Source organism: Muntiacus reevesi, chromosome 17 (genome assembly GCF_963930625.1).
Source record: "Muntiacus reevesi chromosome 17, mMunRee1.1, whole genome shotgun sequence".
NCBI classification, from domain to species: Eukaryota; Metazoa; Chordata; class Mammalia; order Artiodactyla; family Cervidae; genus Muntiacus; species Muntiacus reevesi.
Window position 1 is genome coordinate 3,488,094 of NC_089265.1, and position 26,492 is coordinate 3,514,585.

Here is a 26,492-nt window from a genome sequence, read left to right on the forward strand (position 1 = left end):
TCTGAATAAACTCCAAAGCATGTTCTAATAAACTTGATGAACTTAAAAAAAAAAAAAATAGAAAGAAGAATGGATGTGTTTTAGAAGCACTAAGGGAAAAAATAGCATGTGACTTAGTATAGAAAAAAACTAAAGTATCATCAGGCTTTTCAGCATCACTGAAGACATATCAATAGAAGTGATATTGTCCATAAATGAAAATGCAATTGATTCATGGTGTACAGAGATGCTATCACATATATTGGGCTTCCTTGGTAGCTCAGAAGCTTAAAGTGTCTGCCTGCAATGCAGGAGACCTGGGTTTGATCCCTGGGTTGGGAAGATCCCCTGGAGAAGGAAATGGCAACCCACTCCAGTATTCTTGCCTGGAAAATCCCATGGACGGAGAAGCCTGGTGGGCTATAATCCATGGGTTGCCAAGAGCTGGACATGACTGAGCGACTTCACTTCACTTAATCACATATATTAATATCATTATGAAAATTTGATGAATCTGTTACAGAATTTCAGTGTAACTTTTAGTTGGTAGAAGGAGAAATAAATTAGTTTCTATTTTTTTTTTTTTTTGGCTTTCTCTATCTTGATTTATTTCACTCAGTTGACAATCTTTTTGTTTTGTTTTGTTTTGTTTTTATTTTTTTTAAATATTATTTTATTAGTTGGAGGCCAATCACTTCACAACATTTCAGTGGGTTTTGTCAAAATTTCAATTAGACATTACATGTTATTTTTGAAATGTGTCATCTTAACATATTGTGCATGTGAGCTAAGCTGCTTCAGCGTGGTGTGACTCCTTGCAACCCTACAAACCATAGCCTGCCAGGTTTCTCGGTCCATGGGATTTCCCAGACAAGAATACTGGAATGGGTTGCCATTTCCTACTCCAGGAGATGTTCCCGACCCAGAGATGGAACCCACGTCTCTCAAGTCTCCTGGATTGGCAGGCGGGCTCTTTACCACTAGTGCCACACAGGAAGCCCATCTTGACATATAAACATAAGGGAAAAAAAGTTCAGACGTTACCCTTGCCTTCTAATCCAGCATTTCCACAATCCACTCCAATCTGCCCAAGTAACATGTATTTTGATACATTTGATATAGCTCAGTTGGTAAAGAATCCACCTGCAATGCAGGAGACCCCCCAGTCGATTCTTGGGTTGGGAAGATCTGCTGGAGAAGGGATAGGCTATCCACTCCAGGGTTCTTGGGCTTCCCTTGTGGCTCAGCTGGTAAAGAATCGCCTGCAATGCAGGAGACCTGGGTTCAGTCCCTGGGTTGGGAAGATCCCCTGGAGAAAGGAAAGCATACCCACTGCAGTATTATGACCTGGAGAATTCCATGGACTGTATAGTCCATGGTGTCACAAAGAGTCTGACACAACTTAGCGACATTCACTTTCACATAATACACAAAAAGTAGATGGTTCAATATGTGCTAAATAATACAGCATATAGTTTTTCAACAAGGCTACAAGTAATAAATCTTTCTCCCAGATACCATAAAGCGCTTCATAAATAATGAATATTTAAGAGCTCTGAGATTAAAACCTGTTGTCAGTATGGTTTTAATGAAAGGAAAAGGGAAGTTTACAGAGGTAACATAAGCCTTTCAAAAACATTAATCAAGTTAGAGTGAAGGTTGAAGATAGGACCTAAGACTCACATGTCTGCAAACAGAATACAAAAGAGCAAGATTTTTTTTCTTAAGAGTCTAATAAAATTCATGTTATTATCACATGAAAGTGAATTAAGTTCATGGGAAAGCACTAAGGTGGATCACAAGAGAAATAAATAACCTAAGAAAAATTAGTTCTGATTATTATAAAGCTTAGGACAGTAGTCAATTCAGTTACTCAGTTACAACTCTTGCGACCCCGTGGACCGCAGCATGCCAGTCTACCCTGTCCATCACCAAATCCTGGAGCTTACTCAGTACAAGTAATTTATTCTACCAGTAAAATGAACTTTGCTTAGAGTTCGTTAAAATCTTTTATTGGATTTTAAAAAGGAAAAATGTACTTACAGATGCAACAGACAATACAACAAGCTGACAATAATAGTCTCGAAGTGGAGAGTCTCTTACGGTTTATACTTGATATCAATTGTTTAAAAACATCTTCAGGAAAATTTTGAGTCAGTTTCGACCCATCAAGAGAGTTTCTGATGCCTATTCACACACGATATCTATGAGAATACTTGCACAGAAAGGAATTCCACGCGTCGTTTCATATTCTTATCTCCACAAGTAGATGCATGACACTTGTGCCACCACTGACAATCATTCACTCACACCATCAGGCAATTCATAGAGAGATGAACTCTCTGAGTTACTGTTAGTTCTCTAACTACAGCTCTGCTTTCCTCACATGAGAGTGAAAGTGTTAGTCGCTCACTCATGCCGCTTTGCGACCCCATGGTCTATAGCCCATCAGGCTCCTCTGTCCATGCGATCTCCCAGGCAACAATGATGGAGTGGGTAGCCCTTCATTTCTTCAGGGGATCTTCCCAATCCAGGTATTGAACCCGGGTCTCCCGCATTGCAGGCAGATTCTTTACTGTCTGAGCCACCAGAGAAGAATTAAACAACCATGCTAATTTTATATCTCCATTTTATCCATAACACATATATATGAATGCAAAAGTGGTTACCTAAATATAGTCAGAGATGGAGCAAAACCCCAATATGCTAGAAATGTCAATTTTTAAATGTGTATATTCAAAATATGAAGCTAAGTACCTATGATTTTCGTCAACAAGATTTTTGTGTGTGTGCTTTTTTTTTTTTTTTTTTTTCATTTATTTTTATTAGTTGGAGGCTAATCACTTTACAATACCGCAGTGGGTCTTGTCATACAGGTAATATCATCACTGAAGCAGAGGTGCAGAATGCATGCATTTAAACAGCAAGCAGTGTTCAGTCTTCTATAGCCCCGTTACCCCCGCACGGCCTGCGGAGCCCTCACTGGGTAAAGCAGACAGAGGGCACACAGCAAATAGAGCCATGGTGGAACAACCCAAGTGAAAATCCCCACTGAGACACAGCTCCAGCCTTGGCCCCAGCAATTTTAACTGTGCCAGAGTTCCCTGTGATGAAGGCTCTGGTGGAGGACACGCTGCTATTAATTGTGCAGAGTGTCCTCTGAACGCGCTTCAGCCCCTCCTGGCAGGATAGATGTAGCAGCTGCAATCTGCAACCCTGCTCTCCCAGTGATCACGGGGAAACACAAAAATGGAATCTCCAGGCAAATGTTTACACAAAGAATAATGACTTCTGAAGTGGTGACATGTTTTATAAAGCCTCTGAGTGGCTTGCCTCCAATCTATGTGTTAGAATAATTTTCACTGAAAAGAAGAGTAAAAATCTTTTTTTTTTTTTTTTTTTTTTTTATGTTGAAAGAAGTGTGTGTGGACTGTGTGTAACTCTAAAATGGTAATGATGGAGAGAAACTGTGAAAATACTCAACCCACTAAGGGATCCACTGTGTTTGAAATCCTATCACAGAGATGCTAACTCACTCATTCTCTTGTGAAAGAAAATAATCCCAAATCACACAGGTGACTGCCAGCACTGTCAAATATCAGTGAATAATTGATCGTCAATTGTCCACACTCTCTCTCAAGAAGAATTGGAAAAGCTGTCCAAAATCCAAAACTGTTCAAAATTCTTCTCCAAGAAGAATTGCAAAGCTGTCCAAAGTTGTCCAAAGTATCACTGAGTGACCCCCAAGGCTACCACAAATGCTTAATGAGGACTTTGTGGGATCTTTTGAAATGTTGCTTTTAATGTTTATAATCTTTATTGTTTTTTCTCTCACACCAGATTCTTTTCAGACTCTCGAGAATCCACTTTAATAATCTTCTTTATTATTTTGGAACACAGTGGAAATGAAGACAGCCTCTGCACTTGATTTATAAAGCACGTATTACCATAGCAACCATACTGTAATTTGGAAAAAGGGCATCTTTGTAAGAAACTGGATATCTAAATGAGAAATGACAAAAAGTGGCAGTGCCATTTATTTCTTTAAGCTTATTTTCTTCTCCACCACTGCCTTATTTTATTTACAATTTCAGGTAGTCTATTATTTGTACACTTTCAGTAGGTCTGGGTTCATTAAAGTTCTAGCCATTGTTTCTGGATTCATGTGAAAGAGTTCCCATTTTCTGAGACACCTCTATCAAACATAGGTTAAATAGTTTAACTACATACAACTCAGTGGAAAAATATAAAATCTTTAGTCTTTCTTTCTAAGACAATTCCCAAATATTAGAAATTAAGCAGTTCTTGACATTGTCAAGAGAAAAACCAGACTATTGGTTAAAATTCTTAACAGGAACTAGATGCTACGTTCTCAGTGAGTGAAGTTAGCAAGAACACTTTTATAACCAAGTCAAGCAGGCAGCAGTGTATCTGAAAGCAGGTGAGGCTCATGGGCATCCCGAGAATGAAGCCATAGTAGAATAGAAGCGTGCCATTTAGGGGTGCAGATCTCTCGAAAGACACAGCGATCGGAACTGAACGTCCTTCAGTAAATAAACACTGCTTGAATGTTCATGATAATGTTGGGTAACTAACAAGCCTCAAATGACACAGCAATGAACAAATGGGTGAAGTCTCTGTCTACAGGGGGTTTCCCCAGTGGCTCCATGGTGAAAGAATCCACCTGCAATGTAAGAGATCCAGGAGATGTGAGTATGATCCCTGAGTGGGGAACCTCCCCTGGAGGAGGAAATGGCAACCCGCTCCAGTATTCTTGCCTGGAGAGTCCCAGGGACAGAGCGACCTGCTGGGCTACAGTCTATAGTGTCACAAAAAATCAGACAGTGAAGCCACTGAGTTCCCACCTGTCTGCAGGGAACTTAGAGGTTAGTGGAGAATAAAATAATAAAAACCATGTGTGTGTGTGTATATATATTTATATATATATACATATATGTGTGTGTGTGTGTGTGTGTGTGTGTGTGTACATGATATATAATGTTCTGACTAGGTTTCTAATAAGTGATGTGAAGAAAAACATAAAAATATGATAAATGACCTGGGGGCTGTCATCTTCTGGTGTCACATCTTTTGACCTTTTCATACTGTTCATGGTGTTCTCATGGCAAGAACACTGGAGCAGGTTGCATTTCCTCCTCCAGGACCATGTTTTGTCAGAACTCTTCACTAGGACCCGTCTGTCTTGGGTGGCCCTGCATGGCATGACTCATAGCTTCTTGAAGTTAGGCAAACCCCTTGGCTACAAGACTGTGATCCATGAAGGGGACAACAGGTCCTGAACAAACCTCGTATTTTTGCTTATGTTGGTAATAGAACAAAAGATAGGAATCTATTGTTTGGTTACTGTTTTGTGGTAAATGTAAGAAGAAAAATCAATGCTTTTGCCTTTAGGCAGCTTGTTCAAAATCTAATATATAATGGTTACCTATAATTTATCATAAAGAACGAATTCAGTTGTTTTAAAATTGATAACATTTCAGTTAAGTGTGTGATGTCAGTGCTGTGCTTGGCTTTTTGCTTTGATCTTTAGGTCAATTGCAGTAACTGATTCAGGGGTATATTAATCGATACTTCTGTGAGTTCTTGGTACTTCCCCAGTGGCTCTGGGGTAAAGAATCTGTTTGCAGTGCTGCAGATACGGGTTTGATCCCTGGGTGGGATGGCAACCCACCCCAGTATTATTGCCTGGGAAGTCCCGTTAACAGAGGAGCTTGGTGGGCTATGGTCCATAGGGTTGCAGAAGGGCTGGGTATGACTAAGTGACTGAACACCAGCAACCGCTGTGAGCTCAGTCATCCCATGCATTTCCTCCAGCTTTCCCATCTAATATACAGTGACTTTATTTCTGCTTCTCATATTCAAACTTGCATAACCTTTATGATGGATTTAATATACTCTCATTCTCAGAGTCTTTCTTTTCAAAGGCCTATCACATGGTATATGTTCATTGTAGAAAATATGAAAATAACAGATTAGTACACTGACTTGCCTGAAGAGGTATGCAATAAATTGTGTGTGTGTGCTCGCACGTGCCTGTGTGTAATGAGAGAAACTGGCTTTCATATCACTGTCCGTGATTTTGATCTATCATGGTAGACCTACAGAGTCAATAAGCTGTGAATGTTGTCTTTCTACCCTAAATGAGGTAAACTAGACAATTCGGCACAGACATCTAATCGAGATCACAGAGGCCCAGCTTAAGGTCACTTTAAAATTAAGGAGGATCAAAATAAATACAAGATCAAACAAAAAATGAGCCTTTCTTTAAAAGCAGGGGTGTTCTCCATTAAATGCTAGATAGATAGAATATTTTATTGTTCATTCGCTAAGTTGTGTCTGACTCTTTGTGACCCCATGAACTGCAGCACAACAGACTTCCCTGTTCTTCACTATCTCCCAGAGCTTGCTCAAATTCATGTCCATTGAGTCAGTGATGCTATCTAACCATGCCATCCTCTATCGCCCCCTTCTCCTTTTCCCTTCACTTTTGACTCAAAGCATTCTAATTTTAATAGTGAATATTTTGTAAGACAGTCACCTCTATGAAACAGAAGACAGATATTTTCCCAACTCTATCAACTTTCTACTGTGGTTCAAATAGATCAAGTTCTTGATTTTTCTTTAAGGGTAATTAACATTCATCATAGTTTTATCTACAGAGTAGCTGAGACTACTGTATTAACTCATTAATCTAAATATGTAACAGTATATCGTTGTAGAATTGAATGGTTTTACAATTTTTTGTAGAGTGGTCACACTTAATTTGAATTTATCATTAAATTGTATATGGAACTATTTCTCCATCAGTTCCCAAAAATGAAGTAAAAAAGGCATTGAAGAGTACACATTTTATAGAACAAGAAATTTTTTTGAAAGAAGTGTGGTTGAATTTGTTGTGAATTTGAAAACTACCAACATTATGTTATGGAGAATATCATTTAAAAATAAAATTTAAAATAAAACAATAGAAAGAGGCTCTAATTGCCTTAGTCATTTAAACCTTAAAATATCCACCATGATGTTCTAATATATTGACAGCTGATACATCTCCATTTTGAACAACTCCCTTTTAGTATTTATTTACATTAAGTAGAGCTGTGACTTTTCATGCCTATGCAAATAGTCCCTCTCCCCCAGAGAATGACCTCTAACATAAAAGATTTAGGCAAAACCAAATTTCAACTAGAATAATGATAGACTAAACATTTATTAAATAGTGGTTTGTTTCTAGTTAAAGCGTGTGTATAGAAAATTCTGTTGCCGTTGTTTAGTTGCTCAGTCATTTCCGACTCTTCTACAACCCCATGGGCTGTAGCCTAGCAGGCTTCTCTGTCCGTGGGATTTCCCAGGCAAAAATACTGGAGTGGGTTGTCATTTCCTTCTTCAAGGGATCTTCTTGACCCAGGGATGGAAGCTGTATCTCCTGCATTGGTAGGCAGATTCTTTTTCACTGAACCAACTGGGAAGCCCATATAAAAGTAAACCTCATTGACAATAATATCTGCTGCGTTTGTTTGAATTGTGACTTCATTACTCTAGTGTTAGTTGTTCAACTGTGTCCGACTCTTTGTGATCCCATGTACAGTAGCCCACCAGGCTCCTCTGTCCATGAAATTCTCCAGGCAAAAATATTGGAGTGCGTTGCCATTCTCTTCTCCAAGGGATCTTCCAGACACAGGGATCAAACCTGGGTCTCCTGCATTATTGGTAGGTTGATTCTTTACAAACTTAGCCACTAGAGAAGCCTCATTACTCTAAGGTATTTTTTATTAATAGGAAAAAATACATTTTTCCATACAAGTTCCTAAATTCAAGCTGTACTCATAAAAATGCTCTATAATATCAAGATTTTATGTAAAATATTTATAATGATTCTTTTCCACTTAGAGATACAGAGAAGTTTTTCTCAGTGTTGGTGAGAACTTTTTCTGGTACATTTTTAGTAATTCAAATGCCATCCAGTTGCCATAACCTATTTTTTATTCCATATAGACTTTTATTTCACGAAGGCTTAAGTATAAGCTCCAAATAAAATTGCCTTGTATCTCTACCAATCATAATTATTCCCTTTCTGTTGAATACAGATGATTTACAATAGTTTTAATAGTTTCAAGTATACAGCAAAATGATTCAGTTATATATGCATTTTTTCAGATTATTTTCTATTATAGGTTACTTACTTAATCCCCTGTGCTATAGAGTAAGTCCTTGTTGCTTTTCTATTCCATGTACTGCAGTTTGTATTTGTTAATCCCATACTCCTAATGTGTCCCTCTTCCATTGGTAATGACGTTTGCTTTCTATGTCTTGTGAGTCTGTTTCTTTTTTATATACATTCGTTTGTAGTATACTTCTTTTACATTCCAAATGTAAGTGTATAATCTGGTATTTACCTTCCTCTGTCTGACTTACTTCACTAAGTATAATATCCCCTTGGTCCATCCATGTTGTGGCAAATGGCAATATTTCATTCTTTTTCATGGTTAAGTAATATTCTTCTGTGTGTGTGTGTGTGTGTGTGTACACCACATCTTCTTAAGCCAATCATCTGTCGATGGGTGCTTGTGTTATTTCCTCATATTGTCTATTATAAATAATGCTGCTGTGAACACTGGGGTGTATATGTCTTTTTTAATTACATTTTTTGTCTGGATATGTGCTCAGGAGTGGGTTTGTTGGATCATATGATAGCTATTTTTAGTTTTTTGAGGAGCGTCCTTACTGTTCTCCAAATTTATCTTCCCACCAACAGTGTAGAAGGACTCCCTTTTCTACCAACTGTCTCCAGCATTTACTTGTAGATTTTTTGACGATGGCTATTGTGACCAGTGTGAGTCGATACCTCATTGCAGTTTGATTAGCATTTCTCTAACAGTGATGTTGAGTATTTTTTCATATGCTTACCTACCATTATTCATTTGTTAAAAATTATCAGCTTAATTGTACCTAGTGAAAGAGAAAGTGTCAGTCACTAAGTCATGTCTGATTCTTTGAGACCCCATGGTCTGTAGCCCACAAGGCTTCTCTGTCCATGGAGCTCTCTGGCAAGAATGCTAAACTGGGTAGCCATTCCCTTTTCCAGGGGATCTTTCTGACCCAAGTCTTCGGCCTTGCATGCAGATCTTTACCATCTGAGCCACTAGGGAACCCGTATAGCATTTAACTAACTAATCTCAAAATAATTACCACTACAAGGACACGGGCCTAACACATTCTTTAAGGCAGTACTATTTTTTTCAATCTCTTACAAATCATTATGTTGTTAATACCATCGTGAAAGGTCAGAATCCATAAGGAGGCGAGATGGTACAATCTGGAGATAAACACATTTTGGAACCAGTCAAACCTGGATGAAAACAGTGGTTCCATCATTTACAAATTTTATGAGAATTTGCAAGTCTCAATTCCCTAAGGAGTAAAATAAATTAAAAAAAAAAACTAACTTAATTGTAGTTGTGAGTTTCAGAACTCTTGATGCATTTATCTGCTCCCACTCCTATAAAGTATCATTTGTCCAAGAAGCATAGGTAGGTAGATAGATAATCTATTATGTTTAAAAATTTCCTTAATATTGAGCTATTCCTTGAATATTATTTATACAGTGTAACTACATTTCATTGTACTAATTACAAACACAATCATCACTACCACTGCAATGTCCTGCAATCATGAACCTTAAAAACTGCTTTATAACATTAGCATAGCTGTTCTCAAACATTACTATGAGTTCTACATCTTCATTCATCGGAGGAGTGGTGTATGTAAAAAATCTTAGGTAACTCTTAGGTATAGCACATGTGATATAATTAGTAGTTAGAGAACCAAAGATTTAAACCCAACTGTGAGCATCCCCAAAGTTTTTCTCTAAGAGGTAAAACAGCTTCCTCTCTGTGATTTCCAAAGATTATTTAGAGGGTAAAGTGTTTAAAGGTTATGCCAATTGAAAAATCATTCTCATTTAAATTATCAAACAGCATTTGGGGCCAAGCTAGATAGCACATGCTAGAAAACATGTATGTTTTCTAGTATGGCAAAGTGATCCTTGCCTTAAAACATGTAGCTGGTAGGATCACACATAAATTAGAAATTTGAGGACATGTTATGCAAATAGGAAAGAAATCCGTTTGTGGTATTCTGGTGGAGCTGCATTAATGAAGAACAATTATTCAATATTTATTGAAAGTTTATTATAGCTATTCATTTCCTGGTAAGAAGATATTCTTTCATTTATGTTTATTAAAAGATATTTGACATTTTCATGAAATTACTCTTTTAGAATAATAACAAACTAAAAATATTTACTTTTAGTAGTCATAAGGGTAATTTCATTAAAATTTCATTAGACATACAGATTTGAAATTTTTTCCTACTGTCAATACAAATATAAAAATAATACACATATTGGGAGAGGTATATGTAATGCAGAGTATTTGCATATTGATCCAATGCAAAATAAATACTTTAAAACAATACTTTAGAAGTTTAAAAAAATTTGCTGAAATTATTTTTCACTGCATGTGTTTAAGAATTAACATGTAAAATATCATCATCATACTCAGGAATGAATTATTGGTATATAGTGAACCAATATAACAATCTAAATTTTATGTGGGGCAATCAAAGTAACTTTCTTCTAAAATGTGATATGTGGTTCTCTGTAGGAAATCTCCCCAAATTAAAATTTAATATAAGTTTCTTAAATTCCCAACAATGTTATATATGCCTGAAATTTGAATAAACAGAAGTAGACATAATTAAGATCATGACAAGAAATAAGAACATGGAAAGATTGGAGAATTAGGACAGTTGTATAAACATTCAATGGGAAATTTTAGTAAGTAGGTGTCATTGTTCATAAAATTATATAATAACTGAAACTGTCTCAGTGGGCTGATATATATATACATACACACACATATATATACACACATACACACACACGCATACATATATATATATTTCAATTATTTACATAACTGCAAAAAGGTGATCAATAGCTCTTTCAAGCTACATTGTAAGACAGAAAGATGGATATATCAAAGGACCACTTCTGTAAAAAAAATAAATAAATAAAATAACACTGAGAAATGACTACTAGCTAGCAAAACTTGAAAATAAAAGTTAATCTCTCATGCATGTTTTCTTTTTCATACTGTCAAGATCAGTCATTTCTGGTATCTCTCAATCCAGTCACAAAAACAATTAGTAATAGTGTATTATCAATATCAGCAGAGGACACTATTTCATGGCCATGATATATCTGCCATTTGTTGTCTCTACATATACCAAGGCAGCAGGCAGCAGCGTAACAACACTTTGTGGTGACAGATGAGCATAACTCGTATACCATGGCAACTAGAGCATCCTGGTGAATTGCCTGCATGCCTATGTGAGGATGGGCTTCCTAGGTGCTAATGGTAAAGAATTTGCCTGCCTGTGCAGGATAGGCAAGAGACGTGTGCTCAATCCCTGGGTTGTGGGGATCTCCTGGAGGAGGAAAATGGCAACCCACTCTAGAATTCTTGCCTGAAAAAGGCCACGGACCAGAGGAGTCCATGGGGTCACAAAGAGTCTGATACGACTGAACACACACACACACACACACACACACACACACTAAGTAAGGATGAAATCAGTAGGTCTAGCATTATATCACATGGGTGCTTTACATTATTTATTTTAATTTTGTCCCTTAAATAGCAAAACCAGACACATAGTCACAAATATTCACAAAAGAAACTTGTGATAAATATAAGCCATGCCAATTATCAGGCAAGTTGTTTGATTTTTTTAATGTAATTATTCATTTCAGTAACATGAACCTAAAATGAGATACAATTAAAAGTTTGTAAGGTGAACTGGGACATCAAATTGGGGAATATGCATAAAGTGTTTAAGACAAGAAAAAAAATCCAAATAAGGAGAAGACAGACTACACATAGAAGAACTTGAAGTATTCCTTATAATTGATGAGCTAAATTATTCTGGGGAAAAAATAAGAGATGAAACTAGAAAGATAGGGAGGTACCACATTGTGTAATTATTTGGTGTGCCATTGTGAATTCCAGTGGGAAAATTATAACAGTGACATTGGGAATAATAAATTGGTAGATAATACATATAGAACAAGGAAATGGGTTTTGAGGTTCATTAGAGACTTAAGATAAGAATCTATAGTACATATATACAATGGAATACTACTCAGCAATTAAAAGAAACACATCTGAGTCAGTTCTAATGAGGTGGATGAACATAGATCCTACTATACAGAGTGAAGTAAGTCAGAAAGAGAAAACAAATCTCATATATTAATCCATATATAAGAGATCTAGAAAAATGGTGCTGATGAATCTATTTGCAGGGCAGCAATGGAGATGCAGACACAGAGAACAGACTTGTGGTCACAAGAGGGGCGGGAGAGAGTGGGACAGATTGAAAGAGTAGCATTGAAGCATAGACATTACTGTATGTAAAATTAGATAGCCTATAGGAATTGTTGTATGATGCAGGGAGCTCAAATGAGGTACTCCGTGACAACTTAGAGAGGTGGAATGGGATGGGAGTTGGGAGGGAGGTTCAAGTGGGAAGGGACATATGTATGAAGTGAAGTGAAGTGAAGTGAAGTGGCTCAGTCGTGTCCGACTCTTTGCGACCCCATGGACTATAGCCTACCAGGATCCTCAGTCCATGGAATTTTCAGACAAGAATACTGGAGTGGGTTGCCATTTCCTTCTCCAGGGGATCTTCCATACCCAGGGATTGAACCCGGGTCTCCCGCATTGTAGGCAGACGCTTTATCGTCTGAGCTACCAGGTAAGCCTGGGACATATATATACCTATGACTAATTCATGTTGATGTATGGTAGAAACCAAAATAATATTGTAAAGCAACTATCTTCCAATTAAAAATAAATAAATTTAATAATAATAAAAATAATAATGGTAACATTCCAACCAAACAGGCTGTTCTACTTCCTCCAAAATTATGTATATACTTACATACAAAATATATACTTACATAGTAAAGACTAGAAAATAATTTTCAGCAATCCTGAGAATAGGCTAATTCTAGGGTAGATCTGGGAAGTATCAAGTACACCAGAAGAGTAAGATGATAAGGGAGGAAAATAAAGAGAATTAAGGCGTTAGTACTTTAGATTGTCAAATATTGTAGAGGTTGACACAATTTTAAGATTAAAATGATGGAAGTCATCTATGGACTTATTAATGTTTCCATGCCTAAGCTCATACTGTTTGCCACATGACAAGCTGATAAATGGAGAGAAGAGTTGTTGAGGCAAAGAATATTGACTTTATTTGGAAAACCAGAAGACTGAAAATAGGGTGGACTGGTGTCCCAGAGAACCATCTTACCCAGGTTTGGATGCTAGTTTCTTTTATAGAACAAAGAGGAGGGAGTTAAGAGGTAAAGCAAAAAGGTGACAAGTCACTGTGATTTTTTTCATGGGTATAGGGCATTATTTTTTTTAATTTAATTAATTAGGCTGTGTCAGGTCTTAATTAGAGCTCTCGGACTCTTCATTGCATCATGCAGAATCTGTCAATGCAGTGCATGGACACTCTAGTTTCAGCCACAGGCTTACTTGCTCAGTGGCATGTGGGATCTTAAAAGATCTCCTACATCGTAAGACTAATTCTTCACCACCAAACCACCAGGGAAATCGTGGGTCATTATTTACTTTAAGCTATAGCCAACATTGCCTTAGTAACTTTTAAAAAGAATAATGTTCTTTAGCAGCTCTATAGGGGGCCATGGTGACTTGCTGTTTGCTTTGCATGTGTTTACCTGGATTCTATCTCCTTTGTGAACTTTATATAACACATCAGCATGTCATTTTGATATATGATGCATTGTCTATAAAATGTATATGACTAGGCCTTTGACTTTTAACAGATGGGACACTTCTTGGAGCTTCCTGAGAATCTGCTTTCCAGGTTATAAATCTCAAATTGGCTAGAATAATATTCCCTTTTCTTCTTCTTAAAAAGTTCAAATATGGAGTCAAATTTGTTCTTCCTTATTATGCTAATGTGATAATCATCAATGACTTGAAGAAGGGAAACTCCAGTGCAGTGAAAGGGTGAGCAGTTTATTCTAGCACTGTCCAACAGATTTTTCTGTGAAGATGAAAGGGGGCTCTCCACAACGTCCAGCATGTCAGCCTTAGCCACAAACAACTCTGAACAAATGAAGTGTGGTCAGTGTCACTGAGGAAATAATTTATTCTAATTGAATTAACTATTAGTGGCCTAGGGACTTCCCTGATGTTTTAGTGGCTGACTCTACACTCCCAGTGCAGGAGGCCCAGGTTCGATTCCTTATCAGGGAACTAGATCCCACAATCAAAGCTCAAAGACCCTGTATGCCACAACTAAGATCTAACAGAGCCAAATAAATAAATAAATACAATAAATATTAATAGTCTAAAATAGCTACAGTACTTGTAATTACAGAACTACAGATTTCAGAAGTTAATATGTAGTAAGAATCATTGATATAAATGATGCTTTCAAAAGATCCTGTAAAAAGGTAAAATCATTTGAAATAATCTATTAATTTTCATGAATGCACCCATGATGGATTAGAAGTAAGCATTATAAATGATAGTGGGGGGAAAAGTAGAGATGAACAAGATTAAGAAAATGAAATACAAGTAAAGCGTGGAAAGCAATCTTAATATTTGTTGAGTAGTTCCTGAATTAATTTTCTGTAAAAGTGATAGTTATGATGCAGTTAAAAGTATGCTGTTGTTCAGTCACTCAGTCATGTCTGACTCTGCTACTCCATGGACTGCAGCATGCCAGGCTTCCCAGTCCTTCACTATCTCCTGGAGTTTACTCAAACTCATGCCCATTAAAAATACAGTTAATATATTAATTATACATTATATAATTTGTTGTTGTTCAATCACCCAGTTTTGTGTCCAACTCTTTGCCACTATATAGTATATTTAATACATAGTTAATACATTAAAATACAGTTAAAATATAGTGAAAGCTTATTTTTCTGCCTTGGCATATATCTTGGCTATTCTCTCTCTTCCCAAGTAGATCACTCCTATTTTGACTTGGTTTATGTTGCAAGAGGCTGCATTCCATTGGCTACATTTCTCAGATTCCCTTGATCTATAACTTTCCATTAAGTTTGTCCATTAAGAGGAGTCAGAATATCCAAGAACAAGGGAATGGAAAAGTCAGAGCATCCATTGTACCTGAAACGCATCTCCCTCCTGCCTCGCTGACACCACTTGTCTGATGGTTTCTCTCAGCTTTTCCTCTTCCTGCCCCTTCTCTAGCTATAAATTTCATTATCCCCTGCAGTCCCAGTGGGGAGTTATTATGGTTTTCATTGTTGACTGACCTGGCCTTTAATAATCATTTGCTTTTTTAACCCTCTCCACAACTCTGGGAACATTTCATTAAACTCTCTTTAGTTATACCCTTTAAGTGGATCATTTGTGTCCTGTATCCAACCAGTCCATCCTGAAGGAGCTCAGTCCTGGGTGTTCATTGAAAGGAATGATGTTGAAGCGGAAACTCCAATACTTTGGCCACCTGATGTGAAGAGCTGACTCATTTGAAAAGACCCTGATGCTGGGCAAGATTGAGGGCAGGAGGAGAAGGGGATGACAGAGGATGAGATAGTTGGATGGCATCACCGACTCAATGGAGATGAATTTGGGTGGACTCCAGGAGTTGGTGATGGACAGGGAGACCTGGCGTGCTGCAGTCCATGGGATCATAGAGTCAGACACGACTGAGTGACTGAACTGAACTGAACTGAAAGCTTAATTCATTGGAAATGAAGAGTAGGCCCAGAAATCAGTCCCTCAAATTGAGATTCTGGCATTGAGTGTCTAATATAGTTGATGGACTCAAAGATTACATCCTTGCCAGGGAGATGTGAGGTGCAGATAATTCATCTATGAAGTAGCACCATGATTGTTTAAATCATAACTTATTCTCTACTAGAGTGGTGGGCTCATGGATGACAACACATTAGAAAGATGCTTTCCTGTGGCAATGATTACCATTATTATAGAAATTCAAACTGCCTCTAATTGCCCTGAAAAGGTACTCAAAGAAGAAAACAATAGAATAAATATAAAGCCTTGAATTCCCAGTTCCAGGCTCAGATGGAGGATAAGAAAGTCTGTATGGTAGCCATATGGAAATTATTTTTTCTAGCCATAACTGGAAAATGGAAAATTTCAGCAGAGAATTAAAAGCTATAAAAAACAATCAAATTAACTATACTTACTGTGGTGGTCATTAAACAAAATATGCAAATGTCAAATCATTATGTCATGTTGTTGTTCAGTCACTAAGTTGTGTGTGACCCCATGGACTGCAGCACACCAGGCTTCTCTGTCCATCCCTGTCTCCCTGAGTTTGCTCAAACTCATGTCCATTGAGTCAGTGACGCCATCCAACCATCTGATCCTCCGTTGCCCTCAATCTTTCCCAGCATCAGGTCTTTTCCGATGAGTTAGCTCTTCCCATCAGGTGGTCAAAGTATTGAAGCTTCAGCTTCAGCAACAGTCCTTCCAATGAATATTCAGGGTTGATTTCTTTAGTATTGATTGGTTTGATCAATCAATCAAGGGACTTTCAAGAGTCTTCTCCAGCACCACACTTTTTTTTTTCTTTTTCTTTTTATTGTAGTGACTTTTGCCATACATTGACATGAATCAGCCATGGATTTACATGTGTTCCTCATCCCGATCCCCCCTCCCACCTCCCTCTCCATCCCATCCCTCTGGGTCTTCCCAGTGCACCAGCCCTGAGCGCTTGTCTCATGCATCCATCCTGGGCTGGTGATCTGTTTCACCCTTGATAGTATACTTATTTCAATGCTGTTCTCTCAAAACATCCCACCCTCGCCTTCTCCCACACTAAAAGTCTGTTCTGTACATCTGTGTCTCTTTTTCTGTTTTGCATATAGGGTTATCATTACCATCTTTTTAAATTCCATATATATGCCTTAGTATATTGTATTGGTCTTTATCTTTCTGGCTTACTTCACTCTGTATAATGGGTTCCAGTTTCACCCATCTCATTAGAACTGATTCAAATGAATTCTTTTTAATGGCTGAGTAATATTCCATGGTGTATATGTACCACAGCTTCCTTGTCCATTTGTCTGCTGATGGGCATCTAGGTTGCTTCCATGTCCTGACTATTATAAACAGTGCTGCAATGAACACTGCAAAGAGTACACGTATCTCTTTCAGATCTGGCTTCCTCAGTGTGTATGCCCAGGAGTGGGATTGCTGGATCATATGGCAGTTCTATTTCCAGTTTTTTAAGAAATCTCCACACTGTTCTCCTTTCTTTGGTGCTCAGCCTTCTTTATGGTTCAACTCTCAAATCTATACATAACTATTGGAAAAACCATAGCTTTGACTCTACAGACCTTTGTCGACAAAGTGATGTATCTGCTTTTTAATACACTAAGTTTTTCATAGCTATTCTTCTAAAATTCCTTTAATTTCATGACTACAGTCACCATTCACATTGATTTTGAACCCCAAGAAAATGAAATCTGACACTGTTTCCACATTTATCCCATTTATTTTCCATAAAGTGAGGAGACTGGAAGCCACGATCTTCGTTTTTTGTATGTTGAGTTTTAAGCCAGTTTTTCCACTCTTCTTTCACCTTCACTCAGAAGTCTCTTTAGTTCCTCTTCACTTTCTGCCATTAAAGTGTTATCACCTGCATATCTGAGGTTGTTGATATGTCTTCTGACAATCTTGATTTCTGACTCCAGTTTGTGATTCATCCAGCCTAGCATTTTGCTTGATTTACTCTGCATCTATGTTAAATAAGAAGGACTGTAGCATAGAGTGAAAGAGTAAAGTAAATTTAATTTAAAGCTCAGTATGCGTGTTTAATACCACAGATAGAAGGTTAGAAAATACCACAGATGGGAATTTGGGGAATTTAAAAATAAATGGTATAAAATATTTGGAGAGAAAGACAAGGCAACAAAGAAATAACAGAGAGAAAAACTTAAGAGAAATATGGGGCAGGTGAAAAGTTCTTGAATATTTAATTATAACTGCAGAAGAAGAAATGACAGAAAATCAAGGAAAAACAATATATTAAGTGATAATGGTCAATGAATTGTCAAAACTGCTGAAAGATCAGAAACCAACAAAACAGGAAGCAGTATGAACCCTAGAAAAGATAGATAATCAGACCTATCTAGAGACTGTTACCACTGCAGGAGACTAGAGATGATGAGCAGATTTGGGGGGTAACAACAACAACAAAACAAGAAGCATCAAAAAGTACAGCAGCTTCCTCTTAACAGAAAACCACTGAATGACATCTTCAAAGTGATAACCAAATAAACAGATGAAAATGTCATTTGCTCCCAAAATAAAAGCACATTGGCACATTCCAGTCAAAGAGAAATTGATGTAATTTGACACCACCAAATTATGCTAAAGGAATCATTAAAGCAAGCTCTGAAACAGAAAAATTATCCCATGGAAGCAGAGACTGTGAGAAGGAATATAGCATTATAAAAAGAAATATGTGGGTAAACATATAATATGAATAATATTGATTGTATTTTTTAAAATATATAACTTTAATAGCAAAATGGCAATAGGGAATAAGGGGGTAAAAAAGCTGGAAAATTTGTTCATTGTCATTACAAGACAAGAATAGAAAGATGTCCTAGTCTTCATAAGTCAAGGATGCCTACTCCAATTTTTAATTTATAAAACACTAAATAATCCAAAACTTACAAGCTAACTGAGGTAAAAAAATAAATGAGATAGAAAAAAACTCTGAGAAAAATAGAGAAAGAAGTAAAGTAATACACAAAAGACAGAAAAGGGAACAAATAGAAATTAAGTATTTAGATAGTAGATCTCAACCAAAGTATGTTCTTAGTTACATTTATTGTAAATTGACAAAAAGTGGAATTTAAAGCAGAGATTTTCAGATCAGATTATTTTTTGATAAAAGATATGCTTCTTTTCAAAGACAAAACTGAAATAAAATTACATGTAAACATTGAGATTAAATGTGGTATGTATACACAATGGATTATTACTCAGCTATAAAAAGGAGAACGTTTGAGTCAGTTCTAATGAGGTAGATGAACCTGGAGCCTATTATACAGAGTTGATGTAAGTCAGAAAGAGGAAGACAGATACTGTATATCAATACATATATATGAAATTTAGAAAGATGATGAAGATGATCCTGCATGCAGGACAGCAAAGGAGACACAGATGTAGATAATAGACTTTTGGACTCTGTGAAAGAAGGTGAAGGTGGGATGCTATGTGAGAATAGCACTGAAACGTGTATATACAATATGCAAAATAGATGACCAGGGCAAGTTAGATGCATGAAGCAGGGCACTCAAAGCCAAGTGTACCTGTGGCTGATTCATGTCAATGTAGAGCAAAAACCACCACAAGATTGTAAAGTAATTAACCTCCAATTAAAATTAATTAATTAATTTTTAAAAGCTATGAATTAAAAAAAAGAAATCAATATCAAAAGGTAATTGAGGCGCCTATTCCTGTTCAGGATGGCAGAGTAGAAGGACATGGCCTCAGTAATTATCCTACAATTAAAATAAATTAATTAATTAAAAATAAAAAAATCTAAAGAAATAAGTATAAAAAATGTATAGTGCAAAAAATGCACTAAAGACCTATTAAATCTATGCTAATGCCAAACATTAAGGCAGACAACTTTGATAGATATAAGCTCAAATTCATGTCCATTGAGTCAGTGATGCCACCCAACAATCTCACCCTCTGTTGTCCTCTTCTTTTCCTGCCCTCAATAATTCCAAGCAACAAACACATTTCCGAAGAGTCAGTCCTCGCCATCAGGTGGCCAAAATGTTGGAGCTTCAGCATCCATCCTTCCAATGAATATTCAGAGTTGATTTCCTTTAGGATAGATCTAAATAAAACTTCATTAAATTACAGGAGCATTATACACACCCGCATTCACAGTGGGAACTGTTTACATGCCTCTTTTAGTAACTGACAGAACAACATGAGCAAATGAAAAGTAAATAAATGTTCAGCTGAACTCTCTGTACCCCTGACCTGGGTATAAAATGTCCTGCCCAAAAGTTCAGAATACATACTCCATACTCTTTCCAATCTTACATGCATTATTTCTATAAAAACTAATCATTTGTGGAGTAATAAAGAATGTCTCAAAGATCTTAAATAAATTAAACCATAGGGAGGATATTCTCTGACCAAAATAACTAAATTGCTTGACTAAACAATAAGTGTTTTTAAAAGACAGGAATATTTCAAAATGAAGAAAAATAAATCAATAAATTTCTAAATAACACATCAAACAAGAAATTATAATGGAAAATATTTTCAGTGTATTAAAATTAAGTATATTAAAACATTAAATACATCTAAAGCTGTGCTTAGGGTGAAATTAGCAGTTTTAAATGTGTAAAAATAAAAAGATTTAAATAAAAAATCTGAGTATGCAAATCAAGAAGTTAAAAACAATGAAAGCTTATGCCTGAAGAAAAATAAGATGAAATAAGCTAAGACAAAGGCAAAAGTTAACAATACTCAAAATCACTTTTAATAGAGAAACTAATAATAGATAAAAGTTAATTATTTAAAATGAGTAGTAAAATTGATAAATGCCTGAAAAAACAGAGATAGTAAAAGACAGGTATAAATGAACAAAATTAGAAATAAAAATGGGGTATCAGTAAAGATTCCACATAAATTAAATTATAGCAAGCATATTTAAATTTGAAAATGTAAACAAAGTGAGACAATTCCTAGAAAGAGACAACTTGTCAAACTGATAAAAGAGAGAAATGAAAACTTTCTCTCTTTTAAAAGAATTGACTTCATAAATAAATAAATAACTTTCCAAAAAGAAAACTTCAGGTTTGTGGAACTCTACTACTGAGTATTACTAAATATTAAGGAAGAAATAATTCCAAGCTTACAGTAGTTAATTAATAATAAGTGGAAACAATTAATTAATTAATTAAATTTACTTTCATTAATAAGTGAAAACAATTCTCAGCATATTTTAGATTATAAAATCTGACAATAATATTATAAGAAAAGTAATTGCAGATCAATAAATTTCATAAACATAAATGCAAAAAGTCTAAACTAAGCATTAACAAATTGGCAATGCATAAAAAAATATATTGCTTTATGACCAGGGTATTATCTCAGGAACTAAAGATTGATTTATGATTGAAAAGTCAATAAAACCCAGTATATAAACAAATTAAATAGAAAAGCTATATCATGCAACATTATATACCCAATTTCTTTCTTTTTTAATTTTATTTTTTCCAATTTCTATTTTTCTGTTTCTGATTTTTTCCCTACCATTTTATCTTCCCTTGTGATTCTAGAGCCAATATGATCTTAAATTAACCTAGACTGTGTGATAACTTAGGCAATGATTGTGTCTAATATGTTTAAAAAGCATTAGTGATCTTTGGTTCAGATTGGAAATGAAACAGACAAGACACAAAAACCCCCCACAGCACTAAGCCTAGGTAGTGATTCACTGCAAGCTGACCAGCCTGCAAAGCAACAGCAGAGCAGAAGTCATATGGCTCGCAGGCATATTGTTTGACTTTGTACACTTTCTACACTCAGGATATTCACAACCAGAGGAGAAGAGTCTAAGTGTATGTGAACCGATTCACTAAATCTTCTTCTGCTAGGTTCTTTCATATTCTATAACTAGCCATACCCACAACCCCTCAGACAGACATCAGTAGCTGGATACATGGCTTACCTAGGTACCTGGGGCTTTTTACCACTTTCAGAGATGGTTGCAGCTCATAACAAGGAAGACAGGACCTCAATCTAGTGATTTTACCTAAGCTTACCTTTTTTTTCTTCTCTCTCTCTTTTTTAATGGATTTAGCACCATCTTTATACAAATCAACTATGCACACAAACACATCAAGACCTATGGAACTGTATGCATTGAATTTTGATAAAACAACACACAAGATCTAGCAAAAAGCTAAGGTGATGCTGAATTGAAAGCATTCTGATGACATTTTTATTCCACATATGTTTGTGGAATCTAGAAAAAGTAGTAAAAATGAGCCTATTTTTAGGGCAGGAATAGAGGTGCAGACATAAAGAAAGGATGGGTGAGTGTGGGAGAGAAAGGGGGATGGGATGAATTGAGAGAGTGTCATTGGCACATGTGCATCGTGGGTAAACTAGATGGCTAGTGGGAAGCTGCTGAACGGCACAGGGAGCTCAGCTCGGCGTTCTGTGATGACCCAGAGGGGTGGGATGGAGTGGTGGGAGGGGGCCCCAGACGGAGGGGACATATGTATACACACAGCTGATTCGCACTGTTGTACAGTGGAAACTAATGAAGCATTGCAAACAACTCTGTTGTTCAGTCATTAAATTGTGCCCGACTCTTTGTGACCCCATGGAGCAGCACCCAGGCTTCTCTGTCCTTCACCAACACCCAGAGCTTGCTCAAACTCATGTCCATTGAGTCAGTATTTCCATCCAACCACCTCATCCTCTGTGGTTCCCTTCTCCTCATGCCTTCAACCTTTCCCAGCATCAGGCTCTTTTCCAATAAGTTTGCCCTTCACATCAGGTGGCCAAAGTATTGAACCTTCAACTTCGGCATCTGCCCTTACAATGAATATTTAGGATTTATTTCCTTTAGGGCTGATACCCCATTAAAAAGAAATAAAATGAGATGCAGAAATATTTCACATACTATGTAAATATGGACCCAAGCTCATTTTGAGTCACTATCTTATAAAGTTCACACATGGACATTAGCTCTGCCTACCCCCTCCATCATTGCTGAGGCATGACACTTGACTTCTAAAACATAGTTAATGCATTTAACTTAAAAATCACAATTACTCAATGAAAAATATCTGCTCTTTCTCACTCATGCCTAAGACATGAGGAGACAAATTCCAGACATCTTAATTTTAATTAATAACAATCTATTTATAAATTTTAAAAAAAGCTACTGCCAAGGACTTCATATAAATTTAAGAGTGTGTTGGCAGTTTTATTATAAACCCTAAGAGATTTATTGCAAAAATTCGCTTAAGGCAGATTTTAGCTTTGAGAGAAACTATTATTTCTAAACATTACTCTGAAATATATTATCTGATTAATTTAAAAAGAGATCAAGAAGCTTCCAATAGAGAAAGGAGGATGGGAAAAAGAAAAACACTATTAATACTCCATATATTTAACATTTTAAATCAAAGTGCTTTACTGCACAGAAAAGCACAGTATTTTTTAAGGAATTTAGAAACTGTCCTAGATATCCTCTATTATGTAATGAGTTATGCTAAACCACTGACTTTAAGCAATAGGACTTTGTGATATCAAAGGATATGGTTGGTCAGGAACGATTCAGCTGGGCCCGTGTGCGGTTCCTAGAGCAGATGCTCAGGACACCATGGACTGAACATGCGCCCTCCTGGTGTTCGGCTGGCTATGGTGCTAACCTGAGGAGTCCAGGCAGCTTCACTCACGTGTGTGGTACCTTGGCAGGACTGACTGGCAGAATGGGCTTGGCCAAGCCGCTCTGTCTCCACGTGAGTCTCAGGCAGCTTTGCCTGATCTCTAATGTGGGAACCACAAGTCTCTGATCTGTCAGGGCTCTGTGAGCAAGTGCCTCAAGAAGGCGAGGCAAAGGATTCAAAGCTTCTCATGACAGCCTTGGAAGTTCGTAAGCTCACTCCCACATATTCTCTTGGTCAGGCAGGTCAAAAAGGCCAGCCCAGATTCAGGAAAAGACTCCAGCCTTTCAGAGGAATAGCAAATCATTGCAGGAATCCTTAACAGAGACCTTTTATTTTTATCAGTATAATTTTAGATAACATTAGATCAGAAATCACGCGCCTTGTTTTTTTTTTTTTTAATTTTGATTTATTGTCTTTATGATACATGTCTTATTATGGTTTTGAAATTCCTTATCTATATAATTAAATGTCTGGATTAAATATTGCAAGATGTATTTGTAACTTTATTTGTTTTTTTTCCTCACATTTTTATTTATGAGATATCTATATTCATGGTACAGTAACAACAAAAAGAAGCCAATTTAACAATGGTAGAGAGACAGGTGATCTAAAAAATGAGTCGGTGTCCCCAAACTCTACTCTTTCTTTTCCTTCAAAGAAAATAATGCTTTTTAAATGAAGAATTTATATATCTTAATATTGTATAAGTTTTTCAAATAAAGAATTAATTGTATTTGATTGATATTGTTTCAATATCAGTTCAATTCAGTTGCTCAGTCATGTCCATCTCTTTGCGACCCCATGGACTGTAGCACGCCAGGCTTCCCTGTATATCGACCAACTCCTGGAGTTTACTCAAACTCATGTCCATCAAGTCAGTGATGCCATCCAATCATCTCATCCTCTGTCATCCCTTCTCCTCCTGCCTTCAACCTTTCCCAGCATCAGGGTATTTTCCAATGAATCAGTTCTTCACATCAGGTGGACAAAGTATTGTTTCAATATCAGTGACACAATTTTTTAAATTTTTATTGGAACATAATTGATTTACGACTTGTATTAGTTTCTGCTGTACTGCAAAGTGAATCAGTTATCATATACATATATGCACACTTTTCAGACTTTTTTCCCACATAGTCCACTACAGAGCACTGAGTAGACTTCCTGTGTGGCTCTTACTAGTCATCTATTTTCTGTATAGTAGTGTGTATGTTTCAATCCCCATCTCCCAGGTTCTCTCTCCTCCTCTTACCCACCCATAACCCTAACTTTGTTTTCTACACTGTGATTCTATTTCTGTTTTGAGCTCATTTGTACCATTTTTTGTTAAAATTCCACCTGTAAACAATATCATATGATATTTGAACATTTAACAGTGTCTTTAAATCACACGCTTTTTATTTAATACATTAACAAATTTTTAATTCTCACTTTTGCACAGTCTCCTCCATATTGTTTATTATATTTTGATCTAAAATTTGCCTTAGAGACCAATAGAATGTTAGCAGTGCAAAGAACTGCAAGGGTGAAATTTTACCTTGCTGGCAAGCTAAAAAGGTAGCCTGCCTTAGTTTCATAGATGCTATTACAGTAGAAGACAAGACACCCCTTGTCAAAGACAAAGGATTCTATCATCAACGGTACAGCTGGCAGCACAAACTTCACATTCACCTAGTTGTTCTAGTTATTCTTGTTCCCCAAGTCTCACAGGACTCCAAGAGTCCCAGGTGAATTCCGTCCACAGAGGGACTGTATGTTACAGCTGAGGAACATTGAGCTCGGCAAACCCCAAACTTATCAGGAGGCTGGTAACAAACATGCCTAAACTTTGCCAGTAGGAAACATATTATGTTAAGTTGTTTTTTTTTTTTTTTAACAAATCTGTCCTCTACCATGAAGGGAGAAGCTAATTCTATCTTCTAAGAGGTACATTATACAAATAGTACTGGAAAGACAACAATGGTAATAATAAGCTCTTAATGCCTTTGCTCAGAAGATGCACAAAGATGTGAGGGCTCCATGGAGAACTATGTCCTCACAGCGAGAGGATAAAAATGTTGTCATGGTAACTTGGAAGAAAAAGAGGCTCTCACAAGGTTCTTATTCTCACAAGTACCTCTGAAACAAACATGTACCATTTGTAGAAATCAAACCATACTCTTCAGGATGGAAGCATGGAAGTAAAAGAATACAAAATCTTTAGCATTTTGATGCATATAGAAGTCTTAAGTGTTAATAAAATGAACAAGATAAGGAAAGAATCTCTGAAATAAATGAAATCACAAAGAGGTAGAAATATTAACTGCTTACTCATGAGGTGTTTTATAGAATTTTCCATTTGCTAATTAAATATTTATACAAGCAGTATTACTGTGGATTGATATTGCATTCTCCCCAGAAATGTGTATTTATGGTGGTTCCCAAATAATGTGACATCTGCTCCCTTTAAGAAAGGGGGTGGGAGACATGCGATAAAAGTTGCAACACAAATCACTCAGGGATGAAAAGTACATGAGTTAGTTTTAAGGATGCTTGCTATATCCAATGGATGTTGTGATATTTAATGCCTTCATACTATTTTAGTAAGTGTATCATTAAGGTATAGTATTGGAAAGGCTAATATCAAGGAACAGATCATTTGCTTGACCTCTGTTCAAGACATTTCCATCAATATATTTCAAGGAAGGTCATTTTTCATGTTTGATCTCATGAGATAGTTAGTCATCCAAAATGCTAAAATGGGGAAAAGTTTGAGGATAGAAATGATTTACTACACAGAGCTATTTTAAAAAATCCAAACAAATGTAAATTATTTTATCTCATGGGATTAAATATTTCATTAAAAAAGCAAAATATTTTACTTTTAAAGAACAATAAATCTGTTTTAGAACCTAAGAAATGCAAATGTAATGTATTAAAGTAACAAAAGCCCTCAAGTCTGAGT